The sequence below is a fragment of the Rutidosis leptorrhynchoides genome, chromosome 4, assembly GCF_046630445.1.
Source record: "Rutidosis leptorrhynchoides isolate AG116_Rl617_1_P2 chromosome 4, CSIRO_AGI_Rlap_v1, whole genome shotgun sequence".
In the NCBI taxonomy this organism is placed as follows: domain Eukaryota; kingdom Viridiplantae; phylum Streptophyta; class Magnoliopsida; order Asterales; family Asteraceae; genus Rutidosis; species Rutidosis leptorrhynchoides.
In genome coordinates, this window is record NC_092336.1 from 557,934,503 (window position 1) to 557,939,973 (window position 5,471).

General features: G+C 29.8%; 1 long non-coding RNA gene across 1 annotated transcript; it reads left to right on the forward strand.

Moving 5' to 3' along the window:
• Nucleotides 1-663: 663 nt before the first annotated feature.
• Nucleotides 664-1,693, forward strand: LOC139839392 (uncharacterized). The gene is made up of 3 exons (XR_011756941.1): nt 664-731; nt 1,250-1,331; nt 1,513-1,693. It is a non-coding gene; the product is annotated as an uncharacterized lncRNA (long non-coding RNA).
• Nucleotides 1,694-5,471: the final 3,778 nt, after the last annotated feature.

Below are 5,471 nucleotides of genomic sequence, written 5' to 3' on the forward strand. Positions count from 1 at the left end.
TATATATATATATATATATATATATATATATATATATATATATATATATATATATATATATATACGTTGAGAGTTGGATGGATGGATATATGATTTTTACACTGAACCAAACACGCGAATTTATAGGGCTGTGGCCAGATACTGTTGGCCATGCGATCGCATGGGAATTACTCTTCAAGGCCATGCGATCGCATGACCTCTATTTTCAGCTCACATGAGCTTGTTTTCTTATGCCGACGGTTTTTAAATATAATATAATATATATATTAATTTTAAGAATTAATTATATATTATATTATATTCATGTGCATAGTTGACTTGTAATTTTTAGTCCGTTACGTCGAGCGTTGAGAGTTGACTCTGGTCCCGGTTCCGGATTTTCGAACGTCCTTGCGTATAATTTAATATCTTGTACTTTGCGTTTCGCGTCTTGTACTCTTGTAATTTTGAGACGTTTCTCATCAATAATTGGAACCTCTTTGATTGTACTTTGTACTTTTGAGCTTTTTGGCCGTTTGCGTCTTCAATTCGTCGAATCTGTCTTTTGTCTTCACCTTTTATTATTTAAACGAATATCACTTGTAAATAGAACAATTGCAACTAAAAACTTGTCTTTCTTGAGGGATAATGCTATGATATATATGTTCGTTTTTAGCATTATCATTTATACATGACGTACACTTTGAAGCTTGGACTTATTCAGTAGAAGTGTAGAAAAGTGATCTTTCCAGGTTAGAATTATTTATCTTTTTTTTAAGAACATTAGAATTATATATCTAATCCTTATGTTCGTAGATTATCTAATACCTTCAATATGCACAATCAAGGGTTTGATGAATTGTGTACTGAATATGGATATCTACTACCTTCAATATGCACATCTATGTAAACCCATATCAATTTCTTTTGGTTGAAATATGGATTTGTGCTAGATGAAATTGGTTATATAATTATAATAGTATTTTTTTTTTTCTTTTGTGGTATTTCATAATGGTTTGGAAGTAGAATCTAAATCGATTATTTATTATCATATTAAAACGGGTTTGGAACATATTTCAAGTAGGTTTATCTTAATGGTAAGATTTTAGTACCAAACTATATTTAATATGAATACTACAGACCAAATTTCTGTTCAAGTTTTGTATTTAAGACATGAACTTACTTTTGAGTGGTAGGTTAAAAATATTCTTATGTTTTTTTATCCTTTTTAGATTGTAAAGGAAACTGAAAGTCAGTTTGATATTTGCAGGTTTCAAACAAAGCGTGTAGTCAATGAATGCGAGTGTATGCAAATGCTTCATTGTTTTAGTCCAAGATTGTTAAGTTTAAATGTATTTTTTTTTGAGAACCCATCTATAGGTTAAATTTAATAATTGTTTCTTAGATTTTATTTGTTGTTAAAATGGTATGTTTTTTTTTTTTTTTTTTTTTTTTTTTTTTGTAAAGTTTTTTTTTTGTGTAGACTCAAGCCATTATAATGACTTCAAGGTTTCTTTTTACTGCAATTTGCAGACAAAGGCATTCAGATTGCAGTTTATATAAACATGCTCTTAACGGAATATAGTTCCTCTTATTCCGATAATCACGAAGGAAAGAGCGATGTTCATATGGTTATTCATACTTTGTAATGTAAGTATCTAATTGTTAAGAGAAATTCAAAAAGTTCAACTACCGTGTCTTCCAACTGTAAGTATCTAATTGTAATTTTTTTTCAATAAATGAGAGATCATTTAAACTCACACATTAAACATGTTCAATTTAATATGTGAAATTTTAACTTCACATTAAACATGTTCTATTTAATATGTGAGATTTTATGAAAAATGTAACGTATTTATCTATCTATATGAGTTATTAATCCGTAAAATGAAAAACTTCATACATACATCAGAAAGTATAAATACCGCAGGGTATACTTTAAAAGATCATTTTTGTAATAAAGTTCTCTTTGTTCAATAATAAATATGTCCAAAAGGTATCATTTTTGTTATTACATTTTTTCTTTTTGTGATTACATGAACATCAATTATTCATAACCTTTTATAATCAGACGAGAGAATTTTGTGATATTGATCTAGCTCAACCAACTTACCCCCCAACTATAACCCTTTATTTAAAAAAAAAAAAAAAAAAAAAAAAAAAAAAAAAACATAAATGAATTGATAACAATAGAAAAGATCCTTTTTTTTGTTTTTTTTTTGTTTGTTTTTTTTTTGGCGAAAAAGGAACCATATATTAATAAACAAATTATCAAAGTGATGATTTAAACCCATGGGGTTACAGTACATGAAGTGTAATTGATCAAAACAATACATGAACAATTGAAATTACAAACATAGTTGGCAAAGTAGAACTTAAGCATTCAGAATCAGGATCTTCGGGTTGGAATCCCAAATGTGCGCTTGATGCCCGAAACATAAGTTGAAAGACGAAGCCCAATGAAAAACTTTCATCTTAATTTCTTGAACCAAAGAAGACCAACAAGTAAACGTGAATTGAAAATGGCGCCATTTCGAGCCTTCCAAATGGCCCATAACATGGCCGGGCCGATTAACCTCCAAAATTTTGAATCTCTAATACCCATACCAGAATACCAATCGGTCGAAAAATGAAACAATGTTTCCGGAATAACCCATCTAATGTTCCACCATTTAAAAAGTGCCGACCATATATTGAATGACCAAGAACAATGCAAAAGAAGGTGATTAACAGTTTCCTCATGCTCTTGACACCAAATACATAAAGAGGAATGACTCGAGGGAAGAATGTGACGGTATCGAAGAACTTGTTGTGACGACCCGGAAATTTTCGACCAAATTTAAACTTAATCTTTACATGTTTCCGACACGATAAGCAAAGTCTGTAATATTGAGTCTCAAAAAAAAAAAATTGAACTGTTCGATTAACCTTCGACCATTCCCGACGATTCACGAACAACTATTTGTAAATAGATACATATATATTTAAAGATATAAACATATATATTAATTAGAAATATAATCTGAAATATTATATTTAATAAAATGAAATATGATATTATAATAATTATTATTTTAAAACATATCTATATATATATATATATATATATATATATATATATATATATATATATATATATATATATATATATATTTGGTTTCGAATTCATTTAGTAAATGATTCTATAAGATACCTAAGTCTACTATTATAATTTCTGTGCATAAGATTTTAATTTACATTTACTTTTTATTGTAAATTTTAATATTAATATTAGATTCTAGTTGGGATGAAAGTTAATAAAAATTATGAAGCTTTTAAACTAATAAAATTAGTTTTATTTTTATCTAAACTAGAAATTATATATTACATTTTTTTTATATACTTCATATTGTATTTGGGATGGACAAACTATTTACGAGTCGCCTTATAAAAACCGTAAACAAAATAAATATCTATAGATATACTTTTACCCTACAAATTTTAACAACAGAGTACGAAATATCAATTCGCAAATACACGGAATCAATAAGTGACATAGTAAACGACGACTTTATTATTTCTGATCCATATCACACGTTCTAAATTTTAAATTATATTATAATATTATAATTATTGTTGAGAGTGAAATTGAGATTCACGGATGTGTACTAGTTCCTTTTAATTCAAACTTGACATATAATTATTATTTATTATTAACCATCACCTTACAGTAATCAAATTGACTTTTTCATATGTAACAAAGTAGTGGGTATATCTCTATTATCAATATTTTAATATGGTGATTGGTTGTATTCAAAAAGATACTACCTTTAATCTCTAATTTATGATTCTTGCTGGACGCAACAATTTTAAATTGAGAATAAAGAAGTCCTACATCATAATAATTGAACAAACACCTGCATCATTTGATTTCATGCTTTCTATATATGTATATTATATCTTCAGGCACTAAAACCCACAACCAAGTCATCGCCCATTTAACCATTCCTAAACTGCTCGAGTTCTATTTCTACTTATAATCGTCCAGTTCTGCACCTTGTATCTTGTACAAGTCATTCGACACACAGGTTAGGCCACTCCAAAAATAGTTTTGATATTCGGATGACACCTTAATTCAAGAACTACTCAACCAAAAACCCCATCTGAGAATGGTAACCTGCTCGACGACATCACCCCACACCACCATCACAGTTTCTGTTGTTTTTCTTTTATCCAAACCCACCTTGGATCACCTTGATCATGTTGGGTCCTCTTCTTCATGTAACCTGTAGAATCACAATCCAAATTAACTACCAATCTCAAACTCACACATATATTATTATGCAATAACAGAAAGTAAAATAAAATGACAAAGGCTATTTATAGCCTTAAAAATTACAAATCATATACCAACTACTTCATAGTATACTAGTTGTTCACGTCACCTAAAGAACCAGTACTACATCCTCATATGGTGATGTTGAACAAACTCACTTGTTGATACTGCATCTATTCTATGATGAAAATGAACCGTAAACCCTCACCCCCTTCACCATCTCAAATCACCAACTTACAAGCTTTAACTATTAGATTTCTGATTCTGGATCAACTCATGAAAACCACCACCTACTAACACCTCACAACCACCATTCTCCACCCCCTCATTCAACACCTTTCACCACCATATGTATTTTCTGTTTCTACAGCCGGGATCAATTATCAAAGAACATCACTACCATTATCTACTACAACTACTGCAATTACTTTCTGTTTGATCGACACCAACACCAGTTGCTACACTGCAGGCCCTGTTTTGATCAAGCTGTTCTACTACTATGTATGTTTCTGTGTTGCACACAATCACCAAGAATACATCATGATACCTGTTTCTGTCCAGGGTGAGAACACTACCATAACCCATCAATAAATTTAAAGCTTCTGCTATTCCTATTCTCTGTCTACAGCCGGAATAAGTTGCTAGCTATAGTCATTGATTAATATCAGTCAGATAAAGTTAAATACAACATGATGAGCATACTAAGACCCGACATCAATAGTGAAAACATTGATGTAATTATAATTCTACATAGTTAAAAATCAACAAGGCCTCAAGTAATATTAAAATTCCAAGTCCTTCATTATCAAATTACCTTTCAGATGTTCCTCAAGAAATTATTAGGAGATCAACACCCATATCAGAGTATAAAACCCATCAAAATCATTAGAATCAATACCTGCAACACCATCTTCATCATAACCCAAAATACCAAGAAAACACTATTAGAAATTGCTATATTCTTATTCTAAGAGATCTGAGGGTTTACCTTTTGCTAATTCGTTTCGAATTAATCTGAGACTGAAACTTTAATTGACAAGCTCAAATGAAGAAACCGATTAAATTGAAGAAGAATCTGTTGATGTTATTCAGATGTGTTGATGTATGAGCATTAGAACCTGATTATATCTCAAGATTCTAAACCCAATTTATATGAATCAACTTCATTAAAGATTTT